Consider the following 20,120-nt stretch of genomic DNA (forward strand, 5'->3'; position numbering starts at 1 on the left):
TCCATGCTAAGGATGGTTAAGTGCAAAGATCGGAGGAGGCTGGGTCTCTGCTTTTATCAAGATTTGCCAAATCAGCTTAGGGTTACCTGCCTTCATACTTCTCATCGATGAGCAAAATCAAATACCTAGTTTCTTTAAAGCCACTGTTTGGGAGCTTCTGTTCTTAGCAGTACGATATAATTCTTAATTGATCCAAGAGGAACATCGATCCTTACCCTCGAGGCATTTATAGTTTTACTGACAAAACAAGATAGGTATTCATTGACCTGATTAAACAACAACATAGACATGTATACGATCACGTGTTTTACAGAGAGTGCCTGCTGCAAATGCTACAGGGGTTTGACAAAGAGAAAGAAGAGTGTGCACTGGAGTTCTCGAAAAACGTCTTCTCGTGGAAAGGACCCGAGCCGGCCCTGATGCAGAGAGAGATGTTGATAATTAGATATTTGGGGAGTGGGTCCCAGGCACCAAGAATAGCAAGAACTGAAATGCAGAGACCCAAAAGCAAGTGTTGTTTGCTAACTAACTGGACCAGGAGGGGAGGTGCAGACGGCGGAGCAGCTGAAGATGAATTTGAATAAGCAGCGTGGGGCTAGATGACAGCAGCCTGGAAAGTCAGGCTGTGGAGTTGGGCTTTACAGGCAGTCTGTAGCTCTTCATCATCAATTCTTCGGTCTTCCCCTGGCCCCTTGGCTACTTACTACTCCACGTTTATAATGGCCTATAGGATGGTCCTACCGGACATCCCGTTGATCCCAGAGATAACCTGTCTAAAAATTGAAGTCATCATTTTCCTTCAAGAGATCAGTGGTGTTATCAATTATCCAGCCGTCTAGAGTAGAAATTGTGGGGTTATCTTTAACTATTTAGATAGTCAATATCCCATGCCACCTTGTCCCATCCTTCCCTTCCTTCCAAATGTCTCTTGAGTTGATTTCTCTCTATCCATTTCCACCATCACCATGTGGAGTTTTCTTGTAACCCTCTCTCGCAAGAGTTCCCTAGCAAATCTCCCTCCTGACAGCCTGTCCCCTGCTATACTCGTCCTATAAATATTCAAATCACATTACCCCATCCCCATCTCGTACTTCAAAACCTACATTCCTCTGTTGAGCTTACAAAAACTTTCATATTATTGCTACTGAACCAATCTACCTTATTTCTCACCACACAGGAACCAGCAACCAGTGCTGGAGTCTTCTGCACCTGCTCAAAGGACCTACTCATTCATTCCTAGCCCCCACTCCCTTAAAATGTCCAGTTTTCCTATTTGGTTATCTAAACACTATTCATCCTTAAGATTCAGCAAACTAACCTCTTCCTCAAAGGTTATCCAATCAGCATGGATCTCTTTTCTGGACCCCTACCTGCCCTGCAGTTTATACCACAAAACATATTATTTCTAATTGTTCATGTATTTCAGGTTTGCCAGTCAGGTAGGTTGTAACAGAGGGTAAGATCTGTGGAAAGTTGCCATCAACTCTTAGGGTTGGGAGACCTTGGTAATGTATCCTTAGTGTCCCCCATAGAAGTCTTCAGTCTTTGCTAGGGCAAATCCAGTTCTACACTCTTCAAAAGAATAGACATTCAATAAACACCGATTCAATTAATGATTTATAAAACTTTTTTGATACTCTGTTAGACGAATAAAAACGTGTTAATCATTTGATGACAATTACTGATTAAGGTTTGCAATGATGACACCACAAACATATGCTTTAAGGAGATTAGCCATTCCTGTTGTCCATATCCATGAATGTTGACTCTGCCATGAGAGTTTTAGATCTACTAAGCCAATACAGTTTACATTAATTTAAAAAACTAAAATAAGTTCCATTGTTATGTAGAATTTATTCTGGTTTAATGACCACTGATTATAGTTTGGTTAATCCCCATTCATAGACAAATTTACCTTGAATTGCTGGACAATTAAATATACCATTGTTCAAAAGGCAGTAATTATTTCTAGCTGAAAATTGAGAGGTATGGAACTGAACCAGCTGTGCCCATCCAAAATTCCTAATGAATTCTGAAAACTCATATCATCCTTTTTCATTTACCAGATCCACTTGATATTATTGTAGTTTTCCCTTTTGATTCAAAGGAAACAATTGCTTTAGCAGGCATAAAAAAGAGTACTATTTAAAGGTGAACTTGAGCAAAGAGAATTCTATCCTTAAAGAAGCAATTCAGTATCTTCTGATAAATAATTGACACCTTTGTTAACTTCTCAAAAACAGGAAAACTGAACACTCAATCAATAAATATGTATCCTTAAAAATATATTGTTACTAAATCAACTACATTACTTTGTTTTAACAGGTCATATGATACATCAGAAAAAAATTCTAGATAATGTGTTTTTAAAATTTTCCTTTTATCTTGACATCACTAAATGGGAGTATTCACCATTAAGTTCTTTAATGACAATATCCTTTCTCTTACAAATGGCTTTGAAGTCTTCTACCGCCTATTGCAAGTATGTGGATACTTCCCCAGCAAGGGTGGGCAGGAAGCCAATACAAGCCACCAGGTGCCAATATTACACCTGACAAATTAAGCCACACGACTGGAAAAGGGTGGGTCCATCCTCCTGTTAGAGGTTCATTTCCTCTCATTTTCCCATGAACAGGAAGTCATTGGAATGGGGAAAAAAGCTTTCCTTAAAGACCCAGATGGCCAAAGGTCTGAACTTGTTAACTCCTTGCTAACAAACAACTTGGAACCAAGTTCAAACTGATCATAAGACTTTATTTACATTGACTTGTTCAATGCTGCTGATGCCCTGGATTCCAGGATGTTGTGATTTCGTTAACACTCTGGGCAGTCCTGGGGCAGATGGGGAGGGTCCTTGGATGTCATATAGAATAGTCACAGCTGACGGAGGAGGCAGTTTTACAACCCAGGCCTTGCACAAAACGCAAGAACCTAAAGTTTGAAGGGGTCCTGACAAGATCCTACCAGAGTCATGGCTTAGGGCCAGAGCCCTCTTCAATGACCCAATTCAATAGGATCGATTTGAAGAATTTAGTCAGAGCTGACTGAAATGCCATAAAATACTGCATTATATTAATATAATACTCAATTCAATTATACCCCTGAACTAATGACTTGTAACTGTCTCCTAAAGATCAGTTATGCAGCTTGATGAGTGTTAAATAAAGCATAATAAAAGGAATGTTTTCCAGCCGAAAAGTAATCCAAAGATTACCGATGTATACTTACACTCATTTTAGTGCTATTCCAAGAGATAGCTATTATACAAGACAATGTGTATTTGTAACGCATAAATAATTATTAACATAAATTCTACTTACCTTTGTTGTTTAAAAAGTATTATGAAAGTGACATCATATAATGTACGGTGTTCTACAACTTGCTTCTTTCACCTACCAACATATTCCTGACACCTGTCCTTGACGGTCTATATGGTATATTCATTCATTTTAACTGATAGAGCAAATCAGTTCCCTTCGCTTTTTGCCAATCTGATAGGTTAAAAAAATGGCGGCTCATGTCCTTTTATTGTACATTCTTTTCTACAACTAATGAGGTTGAACATATTTTTCAGCCATTTGCAATTTCTCCTGAGAATTGCTTATTTTATATCTTTTGCCATTTTCAAGTACATTATTTATTTTTCTCATTAACTTAGGAGCACTCTTTAAATAATGGACAATAACACCCTTTATTCCGTAATGTGTGATTCAAATATCTTGTCCCAATCTGTCATTTCTCTTTTAACTTTGTTTATGATGTTTTTTTAATAAAGTCAACTCTGTCAGGTTTTCCTTAATGGCCCCTGGGTTTCCCATCTTGTTTACAAAGAATTTCTAACCCAAGATGATTAAAAAAAAAAAAAGCTCATTCATATTTTCTTCCAATACTTGTATAGATTTGATTTTATGTTCAGAGCTTTATTCCATCTGGAATTTACTTTTGTGTATGGTAGGAGTCCAGATGGAGAGCCAGTTGTCCCAACGCCATTTACTGAGCAATCCGCTCTTCAGCCACTGATTCAAAATGCCTCCATATTACCTGCTAAATTCTCCTATATTCTTAGATCTGTTTCCGGACTGTAATCTTATTGATTATTTGATTTCTCTGTCATCACACTTTTGCATTGACTGTATCACAATTGTATACTGCTTACGATGAATAGTCCCTTTTGACCACCACTACAGGGCAAGTCCTCACTCATGTTAATTTTTCGTTTGTTTGTTTTTCGTGGCTATTATCATGTGTTGCTCTTCCCAGATGAACTTTAGAATAGACGGCTCACGTTCCATTACTGGGATTGCATTGCAATTTATATTAAAAAGAAAAAACGGAATGAAATTTTACATCTTAAATGCATCTCATTTAAAGCACAAAGTTTCGTAAGATCAAATACTTTACAATACTTTTAAAAGTTAGATTAGCATAATGAGTAGGATATTTTGCCATTATTCTTGTTATATCAAGACTTTCAGGGGATAAATGGAAATACTTCCTTTTGACCGGCTGCTCAAGCAACCAAACTAGCTATTCTGTCCAGGGTACTATAGTGTATATACGTACAAATGATACGTGGCATGGACCCTCTCCTTGGAAATGTATAACCTAGTTAACCAGATAAGACATGTATCCCCTACGCATATAAGGCATATTGATTTGCACAATATACATATTGATATAAGTTAGCTTATATTAAGAATCAAATGAATTACTGTAGAAAATAAGATTACCAAGAGTTCAAAGGGAGGAGAGTCACAGTAGGGAAAGCCTAGAGGCTCACTCTCCCTCATCTTATGGAAGAGAACATTAAGGCCCACTCAGGTTAAATCACCAAGCTAAGTAGCAACAGAAAACATCAGGTTTGCTGATTCCCATTGCAGTGACCTTCCCACTGCATCAAGCTTTTACACATTTCTTTTGTTGACCATTTTAGAATGATCTAGAAATCATACCAGTGAAGCAGCAGAGTCTTTTAGAAAACTCACATTGATAACTGTGTCAATACCCACAAACTAGTTTCCCCAAATCAGTTAAAAATGAAAGGTTGCATTCACACAACTCCATTACGGGGATGTCTTTTGATGTACATGACATCGAATAACAGACAGTAATGATGTTTCACTTTTCAACCAGCGGTTTTGACATTAGCACACGTAGCCTGTGACTAGGTAATAAAATGCAAGGCATGTTTTTTACCCCTTTAGGCGCAATTCAACCCCTTGTCATATTTTAAAGCCCTCAGGTAACAAACCCTAAGACCCACAGGAATCTTTACACCTGTGGAGAAGAGATTTCTAAAACTCAACATCAAATCCACTTTTGATTTTCCCTTGAGTTTGCTTCTGTCAGTGTTAGGCAGGTAACACATTGCAGCTTTTAAGCCATGAAGTGATCTTTTTTTTAGAAAAAAAAAATCACATTCACAGCTTTAATCTTATATTTCCATGCGTATTGAGTTAAATGTTGTAAAACTATCAATTCTGTCAAAACCTAGCAAAGAGAAAACAGGACACCATGCAATCTTAATGTCCAAACTGACTAGTGATTATCAGGAATTAAATGTGCAGGAATTCCAAATCTTTTTTGATCTGAGATGTCTAGATAACTTTTGTTTTTCCATAATTGTATGAGGTTTCTACATAGTATTTAAGAATCAATTATATTGCAATTGATGTAATTAACTCTAATAATCCATTAAAAGTCAGTAGGAGGGCTATTCAAGTCAATAGAAAAGAAGGAGTATATTATGAAGGTGTTATTAACCTATACAGAATTTTACTAGACATTTTCTTTTCTTACATAATAAATACACAGTGGTTAGGAAGGCTGTCATTATAATTTAATGTGAACAATAGCCCATCACTTCTTTTCCTATGCAACCCTTAACTAATTCCATGTACCACGCACAAGTAAAATGAAACCTTTTCTAATCAGGGTACAGTCATATCAATCATCTATTACTCCATGATTAAAGAAGAGGTCCTTACCCAGCTAAGTGGGAGAGAATTGGGTGCTTAGCAGAAGTTTCAGACCCATCCTTTCTTTTAGTTGACAAGTCTCTATTTCTGAAGGCTGTCTGTATGGTGTAACTGATCAAAGAGTAAACAGCCATCCAGAAAGTTTTGTTCAGAATATTCTAGAAACCATTAAATCATTATTGAAGCATAGCTACATGCTATCTAGAACTTTGGAGCATTCAGAAACTTTTAAATTAAGTGAGACTCAAATTCATGGCATTCCACATATCCACACCACTTCCTCGTCATCTTGCTTGGCCCTAGCTGTGAACCTCACAGATATTTAAAATAGCCAACCTCGGTAGAGATGGCCTCATCGTCCCTGGGACTCCAGGTCACAGAGCAAGGCCTAAGGGCTCGGCCTGCTTCCCATCCCTTCTCCATCCCTGGCTAAATGAAGTCAGGAGAATATAGTTTAATCACAGGTCAACCACCAGACTGTCCTTCTCTGGAAGGACCTTCCTCTCTCACTAGGTCCCAGTTCTGCTTTTCCAATTTGAGACTGACCAACAACGTCATACTGTAACATCTGCATGAAAGGACACTTCCTTATTCTTCTTAGCCACTGACCCTACTACAGACTTCATTGGGAATACACACAGTGTTAGCTTCTGGCTTCACATATGCATCACAGTAGCCATCCCCAGCTATGTGGACAGCAAGCATTATCAGGAATAACACCCTTCACACCAAAAACAGCAATGCTTACGAAGGCATAGAGCCACGGAGTTGTGGGCAAAAGAGCCTGGTACCTGGAATCACAAGACTTGAGATGAACACAGGCTTTGCCAGGAACTGGCCATATGATCCAAAGACTCCTCCGTCTCCTCATCTGTAAAGTGAATGGAAAAGGGAACCCCATCGTATTAAATTAGCCCCGTTGCATGAGGATTAAATGAGACCAACATGGGAAAAAAGCCTTATGAATCAGAAAACATCACATACAAATCTGAGACTGTGCTTATAGCGTTGTTCAGTCACCAAGAGCTCTCGAAGAGAAGGAGAAAAGGGATAAAACAATAATCCTCAAACTCTGGTGCACGTGAGATTCATCTCGAGACTTATTTCAAAGTACGCATGCCTGCTTCCCTGGTGATTTGGATTTGAACTATAGGCCGAGAGGCACCGGAATAGGCAGTTGGCTGAAAATGGCTTCCCATTCATTCATCAGATATTTTAAGCAGTAGGAAGTCTTAGAGGATACAAATAATGACAAGATAGAGCTTAATGTGGAGCGACTGCAGATCTACATGTAGAAAGAAGACAACCATCCAGAAATAGATAAAATAGAAGGCTCTGTGTGTCACAGTAGAAAAGGCAGCGAGTAGGTGAGACCTCTTTGAGTTTCTCCCTAGAGCCCTGACATACATAAATCTGTCTTCCCTGCAAGGAAATTCTGGTTGGCTCTGACTCCTCAAGTAAGCATGGCTGGTGCCGCATGTCCCCTCCTGCACGAACCTTACCTCCAGGCCCCAGAGTCAACGTAAGTCATTGAATCTCAGCCAGGAATCAAGGAAAGAGTGTGGGTCCCATCCCCTCTCCTGGAAAAGCCAGGCCTCACGGTGAAGTGGCATCTCTGCCTCAAAGGGTTCATCTCAGGGATGGAACAAAGAACGCTTTTCACTCTAGAGAGCTCCTGATTTATGTGGTCCAGGCAACGATGGAAGAAATCCACCAGAGGGATGGGCAGCCACAGTGACTAGAATGAGACTTCCCCCTCTGAAGGTTTCACTTTGAATCTCCTCCCTAAGGCCAGTCCTGGAGAGAGAATTTGGACACAGCAAAGCAGTGGCTTCAAAGTCACAGCAACATTCCACATGCCTGGGAGGAGATGGATAATGTCACCTTCCTTTTTTCTGAAACTCCCATAGTCACTTTGTATAGGTCGCAAGAACACAGAGCAAAGAGGCCTGGTCCCGGAGTCAGGCGACCTGGGTTGTCGTCCTGCCCCTGTCAGTGACGAGCTAGGGAACAATCTCCCTTTTCTTTGGCCACATCCTTTTCCAAAGAGAAAAAATTCAGGATCCTGACACCTACACGAGCTACTTCCGGAGAGCACGTGGGGGCCAGAGGAAAAACTTCTTTGAAAAGTAAAAAGTGCCACTGAACTGTAAGAAATTAATATTAAAGCCCCCAAGGGAAATTGTCGACCACTGAATTACCCAATTTGGTTATGAGTATTGTCCCCCCAATTCACTCAAGTTCTCTCTGCTGCTCTGCTTTGAACGTGAAGACCGGTCCTCTGATAAAGTCCCCACCAGTGACTGCTTTGCAGACACAGACTTGCAAGACTGGGTTGCAGGGGCTCCTGAATGGCCTCCAACCCTTGCAGGTGCGCTCCCGCTCTCTCCAGGCCTACAGAAGCTTGAAATGCTCCCGCTCGGCATGGCGCTCGCCCACCCCGATACACAGACCCGGAGGTACCCAGGAACATCTGACCCCTGTCGCATTCATGTGACACCTTTGTTCAGTGCTGCATTCACTTGAGAGGGGAAAAAAATACCTCAACCAGGAAATAAATCTTTTACTGCTATTTCATCCTCCCCTCACGTGGCGCTGGAATATCGCTTTAAAGAACATTCTTGTGGCCTTTCCAGTTCTTTTCCTTTAGGTCTGCAAACAGGAGTAACCCGTCCAAGGGGAAACTACTCCCCAGCAGAGCAGTTCTTCAAAGGGGACTTCTTCGGGCAGGAAAAGGGAATGTCTGATACCATAGCTGAATAAACAGACTCATCAAGCCCAGTGCCAGATTGGAAAACCAGGCCCTCTGAGCATGCAGCCCGCCAGCCGTGAGCCTCAGACGAGCTCGGCCTCTGGCTCTCTCGCCCCTGTCCTTCTCGGTCCTTCTGGCTCTCTCTCTTTTTTTCCCTCTTCTATTCTGTCATCTTCTTCAGCAAATGCCTTAATGTTCTTGGGTGCCATAATGGTCTTGGGTTTCTAAGTAGCGTTTGTATTATTATTATTCATTAACCGATCTAATGGGCTCTGAAGGTTTCAAAGCCCATTTTTGAATCACAAACCGTTCCAGCATCTCTACTCCTGCAGCTCACGTGACCTCAGCGTACCTCTATTCCCACAGTTGCCAACGCGCCTCAGAAAGTATCTCCTCTTAAAGGCAGAGCAGATAATTCACACACAATGTTGTAAGCCCCGGATGGATGGCTGACAAAATCCTAGAGCTTGACGGACCCTCCAAAGGTCATTATTTTCAGGGGCGAAAAAATAATGACAAATTTACAGACTCAGAAAGAGAATTGTCTACTCTGGACTTTGAAAGAGTCCAGAAACTACCAACCCATTTACAACTCAGCTCCGTGTCTCAGTCTACAGAAGTACTTCCAAATGTCTAAGCTAAATTTATACCATAATTAGTTTTTCCATGTGAATAGCTGGTCATGAGTGAAATTCCAAACCATAGGTCATAGCAGGGCTTAGGTTTAGAAATTGGAATTTGTCTTTTCCATAGTGGAAAATTATGGGGTTTTTCTTTTTAAGCAATTATAGCCATAAACTTATGGTTATTCAGATAATCTGGACACTAACTAGTTTAACTACCTGTGTATCCATGCATACTCACATGGACAGAGACAATTATGGGTGGATTTCATGCAACACATTATCAAATCAATTAGGACTTCTCCAGCCATCCAAAAATTAGGAAGAGGATCACACACCAATTGGTTTGTTCTTCATGTTTAAACTCTTTCTTAAATATTTCTTTGAAAAAGTATTTCTTGGATGATAAACATAATTGGAAAAGGTTTATAAAATTCTCCAGTCCCTAATTTTAAAAATAGAGGTCAACTTTTTAATTTACTTAGCTTCTATCCATAGCTGGCTTCTGGCTCACTCTTTATCATAATTTGTGACTGTCCCATATAAAATGCCTCTCTAATTGGCCTTACAAACATCAAGTTTCCACAAAAGCAACAACAAAAACAGAGTCAAAGAGAATGGCTCGGTCAATACCTAGTCAGTAAGGATCTCGGAGACCCAAAGCATTATTCTTTCTTTCCCGCCACTCAGTTATTTCCCACAGTCCCATCAACATTTATGCATTGGAAGTTATCTTCTAAAAGACTAGTTGAGTGCCACACTATATGTTTGACCAGTCTGAATACTTGCAAGTACTGCGGAGTAATCACAAGAACAATCCAATGGTCCTTGACGTCATTAATCACCACCACCAGAAAAGTCCAGAGTCGCTATGAACAGGTAAACTTATTTTAGTATTTGCCAAGAGCTGTGTGGTATCTACTTTGGGAGAAGGAGAAAAAAATTCTAATTCGGCTACTCTGATGCTATCTGACAAGCAACACCTGGATATTTAGACATAATCTCATCAACAAATAGATTTTTCATTCGATTTTGTATAGACACCACATTCAACAACCTATCAAACGAAAAGCAATAAAAGTCAGTGACTATTTTTAACCAGTAGGAGTCTAAAATGCGCCTTCTCTCCATTTGACTCACAGAGATTAGGCTCTCGGTTGCGCAATCGTTGGCGCAAACATCCCCTTAGACAGGCTGAAGGGACAAGGTGGGAGACATTCGTTTCAGTTACCTTTGCCCAGGCTTTATTTGTTCTGCAGATAATAAACTTTGGACTTCTTTACCCAACCAGTCATCTTGCACAAGCAGTAAACTCTCTCAAAACTTTCTGTTCCCATGAGACCCTTGAGAAAACAAAATAGGGGGGAAAAGCATGATTAAAATCTACTTTCTTTGGTCAACATCCTAAAATTGAGCAATTTCTTGACATCTTAAAAGGGACTGTCTGGCGTCAGGTTGAGAGTTAGTAAACTCCCTATTGATCAAATAAGTGAAAGCAGTAATAACGGCCGTCAGGATTCTGAGGTTGCAAACTTGCTCTGTAACTGTTTCCTGCTCTTCCACGCAGCGTCACGAAAACCTTACCCACAGTTACCCTGCGTGAGCAATACTTGCTAACCTTTTAGATCACACAGTTCTATCAGTAAAAATATTTGAGGTATATACAACTTGTGTTTTTTCCCTTATCAATTACATGTGTATTACTGTATTGTGTGCATCAAAAAAATACACACCTGGGGCACCTGGCTGGCTCAGTTGGTAGAACATGCAATTCTCGATCTCAGGGTCATGAGTTCAAGCCCCACATTGGGCCTTGAGCTTACTTAAAGAGAGAGAGAGAGAGAGATCCAAAAAATATCCTTACCTAAGATTAAATTTTAAAATAAAATAAACAGAAGAGTTAATATCTTCCTTCTCCACCTCAAGGGATCATTTTCTCTATGGGTATCAATATTCTACTTCTAAACACACTGCTTTAAGAATGCAGTGACCTACCACCGTCCCAAACTCAATCACCACCTTGCCCTTATCAAAACCTGATCTCAAAAAAAGATCTGCCATCAGTCATTATCATCTTATGGGAATGAAGACCCATCATTATACTAATGCTTCCAGCAGGATTTGCATTTTAAGCATATGCCTAATTAGGAGAAGAAAGCCTTATTTCATGTTAATGTAATATCAGGAATGTCAAAATAGGGTTTATGATATTTGAAGGATAGAAAACATCTCCTGCTGGCCCCAAATCAGACAAGCAAATTGGTTAGAAAAGGGAAGAGTGGGGATGACACATGCTAGGAGATTTTTCCTGAGGCCAAGCCCAAGTTTCTACTTAAATTGAATGTCATTTAGAGAGTCAGAGCAGGGAGCTAGCTAGCCATTATAGAGGAAGAGCTGAAGTCCCCCAAGTCATGCTCGTGGCCCCCTCAGGATCAATTTAAAAAAAAAAAAAGCCCTGATAAACTCCCACAAGGCTGACATGGAACATCAAAGACTTGGTAACCTCAAGTTGAAGAGGAAAACTTCTATAATTCAAGAGAAAAATCACTTTTGCCACAAACAATCACCGATACTGACATAGCTGAAGTACTTCTGTGCACATGAATTCATGAAAAGAATTTTCCCAGAGAAAAGATGAGCAATCACTTAGGTTATTTTCATCTTTGTGAATATGTAGTTGGGGTGCTTTAAAAATCAGAATAATCCACTGGACAGATGTATTGATCCAATGCATCAGGTAGTTACAAAATAGTCTGCTTGATTTTAACAGAAGGAAAGTAGCACATGGAGTACGTGGATTAGCATGTTGGGAGATATCGCCTGTGTATGTGTGGATACAGACACAACATGTATGTGTGTGCATATATGTGTGTCTATATGTGTATATGCATGTATGTATTTGCGTGTATATGGAAGCTCCGGCCATTCAGTTTAACATCTGATAAAAAAAGGTGGGCAAATCAGGTGCCCATGAAACGTTATAAAGTGTTACATCTATCAGCAGGCATAAAACAACAACATAACCCAAAACAGTTCAACTAAGTACACACTGGCCAAATGAAGAGAAGGGTATAATCAAAATTTATTATGAATTTCCAGAGAAGTAGAAACAGGCATTTTAGACAGATAAATAAACTGGCATGAGAAAGGGAAAGAAGTTTCAGTTAGCAAATGATACCCAGGGGACACAAGATTGACCAGTGTGAGAAAAGTATCCCTCTGATGAAGTATGAGTTACAAAGTTAAAGTTAATGGAGGAGTCTTGTTATACGGGGCCATTAAGCCAAAACTCAGTTTTACTCGAAACGTCTATGTAATTAAGGCAAAGTATGTGTTATTATTGTTGTTGTTTTACTTAAAATACCCCCTATAATGTCCTTTCACGCTATGTGAGATATATAGATGTACAGACATAAGAAACACAATATGATACCAGCTTCATGGCAGGGAACTTGACAAGCGTGTGCAGGAATTCTGCCCGCTCTGGGACCTTTTCAGGCTTTGACCTTTGTTTTTGAAATGTCAAGGGATCTCTTGTGTCATCATGAGCCCCCTCCCCCAGCCCCTCGTAGCTGTTACCGCGAAATGGACATGAACTATGCCAAAAACGATAAGACCTGAGGATTGCTGAACACCACCAATTCTTCTGTCAACATTCCTGTCCTGAAATCTCCTTTTACTTAACAAACCTAGATCACCTTCCTTTAATGACAAGAGAGAGAAGAAAACGGAGGCCAGTAGTCAATTACCTCTCTCTAAAAGGTAATTTTCAAGAGGGAAATGGAAAGATACCGCCTGTCTAGTTTCTCCAGTGTTTTCTGGGTTCCACATTTTGCTTTGTAATTGTCACAAGTTGCTCCACCTGTTCATGATCAAACTGCCAAAAGGAATGGAAGTCATCAGGAGCAAAATCTGGCTTTTCAGTGTCTTACAGATTGCCAAAGTTTAAAAAGTTAGTTTCAGCCTCCACGCACAGCAGGAACTCAACGTGTTAAGCAACAGATGATATCCCAAGTTTTGCTCCGATCGTTTAAAGAACGCATGGATCGATCAGCTCACCAAATGGATCACCAAGCTACGGATCAGATATTCACAAATTTCATTTGCTTTGATTATTGTGGAAGTCAAAAGGACCAGACCACCAAGTATCATATTACAGCTTATCGGTTTAATAGCCACGTAGGCTTGGTATTGAGATTTATCACTCAGCAGCGGATTGTGGAAACTGTCAAGTCAAACCAAAGTTAAAAATGGGTTTTAATCTCCATCAAGGGCAGAGACTGTACCTGTTTAATCCAACACGTTTCCCCAGTACCTATCGCAGTGCCTGTCACCTGGTAGGCACTTTCGGTAGCTTGTCATTAAGATGACTGCCACCATTGCTTTCCTTCCTTGAACGCACAAAGCGTTCCCCACCTGTGAGATGGACTCTATTTCTCCAAAGCCTGGAATCTGGGTTGGCTGGTGACTGCTTTGACAAACAAAACATAGAAGAAGTGACCTGCATGACTTCGAAGGCTAGGTCTTAAGAGGCTTTGCCATGTGTACATGGATTTTAGAACACTTGCCCTGGAGAAAGCTGGTCACAAGGTAAGAAGGCTATTACCAAGAGATCAACAGGCTCTGAGGAAGCCCAAGGTAACTGTGTGGAGAGAAAAAGGTTCCTGACTAGCTCCATGCCAGACATATGAATCAGGAAACCTTTAGCTGGCTCCAGCCTCAGCTACCATTGGACTGCAACCATACGAGGGACACCAGGTAAGAGCTGTGCAGCAGAACCCATCGACCTTAAGAACCAAGAGTGATAATAAATTGTTGCACTAAGTCACTAGATTTTGGAGTAGTTTATTACACGGCAACAGATAACTGGAATAGTGTTCAATGCTTATTGAATAATTTATAAAAGCAGCCACTTCGAATAAAGGGTTCCCAAATGAACCCAATGAAATCCATTAAATAAATTATTAAGGTGATGTCAACAATGGTAAAGACTATCAGAAAATTGGACAACTCTGCAGATAATTAAGGCCAAGAGGAAATCTGCTACAGAGTAGAGAAAGTAATTTTTTTTTGAGAGTGGAATTTTCCAGATTCACTAACCATCTTGACTGCATTCATTAGATGATTGCTCAATGCTCTACTTCCCTTTACACAAAATAAACTCATGATTGTGTTCCATCCATGATTCTAGGTGCAAAGTAAGAGAAAATATATTTACCAAGAAGGAACATGGGTAACCAAGGGAAATAGATTTTTGTGGAGCCTGGTTTTTCTATGAAGACTCTAACTCTTCTCTCTATTCTTTTAATTTTGTAAAATAGACTTTGGTCCAGGTACACTGTGTAAAACAACTAAATATAGCCAGAGATCAGGGTGGGTGGGAATGGAAAAGAGAGGCTAAACACTGGGCACTAGTAGCTGTTACATCATCACATCCCCCATAATTGCGCTATTATGCACACAATACTTCAGCTGGGTACGGTCACCACTTCATAATGATAAAAAGATTAATTAGTGACATGATCCATATCTTTCATTTCTTTGATGGTTGTAAATAAGTCTGAGTCATTCTACTATTATTTTTACCATAGGCACAATAGTCTTACCCTTTTTTGATGAGGAAAATAAATATCAAGAGGATGTCTTTAATCTTCCACAGGGTTTTAACTTTGTGCCTTTCTAGATGAGACCACACCAGGGTCTCGCCCTCCCTTTCCTGAGTATCCTTTTCTTATGGCTTAACGGGTCCTTTCTAACACCCAAGTCTCCCCTCCTCACTGATACACAAAACTCCCCACCCTGCCCCAATGTAAACTCATAAGTCCTACATTCCCAAAGAGATCCCAGCTCTGTTAAAGCAAGAAAGTCATGAGCAAAGCCAATGAACAAAATATAGAAATACGTTGACTAACTCTACACAGGCAACTTGATAATGCATACACACACACACACACACACACACACACACACAAACACACACACGTGTTTATTTTAAACTGCATTAAGATATGCATTAATTGGCAGTCTCTATGGATCCAATAACCTAGATCATTATCAAATTCTCCTCTTTTGGGCTGTGTGGACAGGACCCAGAGCTCAAGCGAAGGTCACTCATTGAGCAAACAGCTCTACATGGTCACCCTGAGCAGACTAGGAAGGGAAATTGCTTAAGCTGGGCAAGAAACTAGGGCAGCCATTAGACAGAGTCATCAGATTCCATGGACAGGACCCTTGAAATCTCTCTTAAATACATGGGGACAACTTTCTTATTTGCTATTGACTCTGTTGTCATTCCATACAAATCAATTCACAACAGTTTTTTGTCTGGTATTATCTGTCATTGGGGAATAAAGAATTAATTAAGATCTGCCCTCAAAAATCAAGAGAAAATGGGTTATGGAGGGATGACCATTTGGATTTCCTCTGGGAAGGACAAAGAGCATTTGTGCCCAACGTTTTTTTTGTTGAAACTCAATAAGCACCATCTTTGTCCTTCTACGCTCCCCTCTGTCCCCTAAGGGCTGAAAGCCTGACCACTATATTCCCAAGCTCCTTTGGCAGTAGGGTTCTTGGTGCTATCTACCACTGAGAGATGCTCTGGCAATCATTGAAAGGTGAAAGGAAAAAGCCATTTTTCTCTATCGGTCAGTAGCTACAAGCAGGTGCGCGGGCAAGGACAGAAAGCAGACACGGGGCTGCAGATCATCCTCCTAGGCCTCACCCTCGTGGGTGCTGAGGCAGCTGAGATCATCGGTGGCAATCTGACATCCTGCTGATGCCTTCACTTCAGATGTCCTGAAAGTTAGCAACAACAACCTTGACCTTCATTCCCTGGCTCTCCCAGGGATTCTGCTTTTGTTAATCTCTACCTCCCTACACTGAATTCCTCCCTGAGGAAATACATTGAGCACTGTGATAGGTATGTTTCAGTAATAAACACCCCCCCAAACCCTGGATAGTATAACAAAATACAGGTCAATTCTCGTTCAGGTGACAAGCTGAGTGGTTTCTATCTTATAGCTTTACCATCTGGAACACACATCCTTCAAGATCGCGGTGGAAGAGGAGGAGAAAGAAACAGAAAACATACACACACTCCTAACTCCGTGGACCAAAGGTGGCACGGTGCTTTTGTTTACACTCCGTTACAAAGAATTGGTCCTATGGCCTCAATTAAATTGCACAGAAGACGAAATTATGATCTTCCCAAGGGCCCAGGGAAATCATTTGGTGAACACATTACATTGCATCTGCCACAAGAGTCTTCTATTTTTCTAACTAAACTCGCCTATAATAGTTCATACCAGATATGGTGTCCTGTAACAAAACCCTAAATATGTGGCATTGACTCTGTGGTCAAGTTGCTAGAAGCAGAAACGTTAGTGGGCATGGCTGGAGATCCATATCATGCAGTGGAAAAATACTTGGCAAAACTGCTGCTTTTAGTAACTTGAAAGTCAGACCACATGACTTTTGAGCTTGTAGGTGAAAAATAGCATGTGTTGGTTGTTGTTGGCTGCTTTGGACAACATAATAGAAGAATAAGAGGATATCTGGAAATAATGAACTGGTTTTTAAAGCAAAGGTGAAAAGAAAAAGTAACTGCTTCTGGAGCTCCCTTCCAGTATCAATTTTTAGATTAGTCAAGGTAAGTAATGTTTGCCGATAAAACAAACAATCCCCAAAAGGTCAGGGGCTAAACATATGAACAGTTATTTCTCACTCACAAAAAAATCTAATGTGGATATTCCTGGTTGGGCAACTCTTCTGGGCTGCTCTTGTCCAAGCAGGAATTCTGGAATCCACATTCCTTCCATGGGATGGCTCTACGTCTTCTACGCATGGATGACATGAAGGCATTATCTAGCCAGAAGATGGACGACAGAGAGAATAGAGAAGCTACTTGCAGTCTAAACTGAGCCCCAAAGTAACACCTATCTCTTCGATTCAGCTCACATTCCTCTCATAAGAGCCAGTCCCATGGTCCCATATCACCGCAAGGGAGGCTGGGAAATGTAGTTCTCCTGCTGAGCATTCGTCTCCACAGGGCAGAAGGGGAGGCTGCCTCTTCACTGGCCAGCTAGCCACCTCTGTCAGAGGACTGTGAAGTTCTTTCCTTTTTGCCGCTCTATTCTTTCTTTCCCCCATGTTCATAACATAGCTTTGTGCTCTTTCCAATTCCTCTTCCCTTTCCCTTTTCACAAGTACTTTCTCTCTTTTGACTTCTGTTTGCTCTTCCTTTCCTCTCTTATTTTACTGTTAAAGATAATGAAACTGTAGCATCCTACTCTCTGAGAAATTTCTAAGCATGAGGTCAGAAGGAAAAGACGGGGCTGTCATCTTGTCCGCATCGAGAAAGGAGGTCATCGCTGTGTCTTCTCTCCTGCCTCAAGTCCCATCTTGTTCTCACTGCGGGAAGTGACAGGGCGGCAGAGAGGGGCGGTCAGAAAGATCTAACAGAGCAAACAAAATTATCTGCGAGGTCGGTGATTTCTTTCCTCCTTCCTCATTCCATGTTCTTTGGGGGTTTTTTTTAGGGTTCGTGCTGGCTTTGGGGTGAAAGTTTCAAGGGCTCATTATTTTTTCTTTATTCAGTTATTAATAGAAACTACTCTTCATTGCTGGATGAAAATAACGAACGTGATCCAGACGGTTTTCAACTGTTCGATAACATGATTAGAGAGGGGTTTCTTTCACTCACAGATGCAACTTTTAACCATTTTCAGTTTGAAGGTAAGAAAAAATAAGCGTTTTTGAAAATGTGAAATTTAAATATTTATGATATGCAAATGCCAGATTCCTCCATGAGGGCGACCAGCCCGGTCACAACTGCTCTCCCACAGCCTACATGACTCTACACTGTATTTGGGGGGGGGGGGGGAGACTGGGGGCCGTGCTCAGGACAGGAAAATAAGGCGGCAGTTCCTATCCCAATAGTTTCTGGGCTTTGGAATCATCCCCAGTGTAATGAGTGGGGATTGGCCTGCTCAGAAATTCAGGTTTTCTAACTTTAATTGGAATCCATGTTGAGCAAGATGCAACTCTCTCAATTCTGTGTCATTATTTGGCAAAGAGTCCCAGTAAAGCCGCGGCCTCACAGCATCTTTCTATTTCTGTGTGTGTTCTTTTTTCTGGTGAGGTAGCTGACGTGAATGAGCCCTGGAGCCCTGACGAGCTCCTCGAGGCACTTTTGAGTATAAGAGCGCTATATTTGGGGCAGCAAAAATAATAACAATACCTACATGCTTTACATCCTTGCCAGGTATCATGCAAGCACTGCGACATTTCATCCTCTCAAGAGTGTTACGGAAGCAGGTGTGATTATTATCATCCCTGTTTTACAGAAGGAGAAACTGAGGCTTGGAGAAATGAAGTCACTCTTGAGGAGTTAGAGCTCTTGATTGTTCCTTCAGGGACTTCAACTTGAGTCTGTTTGACTGCAAAGCCAACAGCTGAAGCACTCTATTACCAGTCTATTTCCATAAAAAGAACCCAAAGAGTTGGCATAAAGACAATGGGAGGAGGGCAGGTCTCTGCTCAGAAAATAAGGGGAAAAAATGCAAAGTTCCACAGAAATGAATCATAACAATAATAACTACCAACATTTCTTGAACACTTGCTAGATGCCAAGCACTGTTCTAAATCCTTTACATGGATTAACTAACTCATGGGATCTTCACAACAATCCTAAGAGAGGAGTGTTATTTATTCCTATCTTTTTTTTTTTTTTTTTGCCGAAACTGAAGTACAGAGGAATTAAGTTTCAGGATCGCACAACCAGCAATTAGCAAGATGTAGGGGACTTGAAATAAGAGCATCACGGACCTATTTGTCCTCCATGGAGATAAAAATGGGCAAACTGGAAAGATAGCTTTGGAAAGTTCTTCAGCATAGCTCACCTTCTGTGACTCGCTCGCACGGTCCAAACCATCCTTCAGGCAACACGATCCAAGCGTCCTGCGCCGCCTCTTTCCTTGATCCGAACGTAGGAAGTTCTGGATGACGGCTGTGTGTCCTCAGAGCATCCCTCCTCCCTCCCTCACCAGACCAGGAGGGTTCCAGTGCCAAGGAGCTCTTCTGTCCCATTGAAAGCAAAGAATGGTTGCCTCTGAAATAAGTACAAAGAGCACGCAAATTTAGTCAGTTTATGCAAAACACAAAATGGCATCTGCCATCTGGAAAAAGACACCAAAGCCGTGAGCCGTCAAGCCCCTTTCAAGACTTTGGCATGTAAAATCAACATTTTTTTTTTTTTTTTACGTCTGAAAGGTCCATGTGAACTCCCAGTTTCATTAAATATAATTCCCTCTTCCTCATTCCTGCCACTGGCCGGCCACTCTCCCAGCACGCACACTCCCCCCAGTTAAAATACACATACATACATACATACATATGTTCCCCTTCTCAGAGGCACAAGGATCATTGGGAGGGGGGCCTTGACAACAGAGGGCTCTCAAAAAGAAGATTTTTTAAAAAATCATTCATAATTACCTTCCTTTTTTACATGTAAAGGGATTTAAACAAATACACTTGCTTTGGTATTGCGCACATCTCTATATGTGGAAGCTAGTTCTTCATTGACATTCTAGAGGCCCCAGAATTGTGGGCTGCTGCTGCTGCCATCTTTACAATGCTATTGCCTCCACCTGCCCTCGCTCCAAGGCCTTCCAGCCAGCTGAGAGGAAGGAGGGCTGCGCTCAGGCTTTGCCTTGGCTTCAGGCAGGGCGAGCAGGGCATCCAGGCAGAAACGCGTCCATCACGCCGGCA

The 20,120-nt window shown here is 41.1% G+C and overlaps 1 long non-coding RNA gene across 3 annotated transcripts in view; it reads right to left on the reverse strand.

Moving 5' to 3' along the window:
• The window catches only part of LOC123776183 (uncharacterized), a 150,236-nt gene that overhangs the window by 108,721 nt on the left and 21,395 nt on the right, over nt 1-20,120 (reverse strand). For all 3 annotated transcript variants that reach the window (XR_015722624.1, XR_015722625.1, XR_006775294.2), the window contains 2 exons: nt 19,253-19,461; nt 10,585-10,696 (listed from right to left, as the gene is read on the reverse strand). This is a non-coding gene — a long non-coding RNA (uncharacterized LOC123776183). The remainder of the gene's footprint in view (nt 1-10,584; nt 10,697-19,252; nt 19,462-20,120) is intronic.

Source organism: Ursus americanus, chromosome 2 (assembly GCF_024610735.1).
Source record: "Ursus americanus isolate L20-20 chromosome 2, mUrsAme1.1.p, whole genome shotgun sequence".
Classification (NCBI taxonomy): domain Eukaryota; kingdom Metazoa; phylum Chordata; class Mammalia; order Carnivora; family Ursidae; genus Ursus; species Ursus americanus.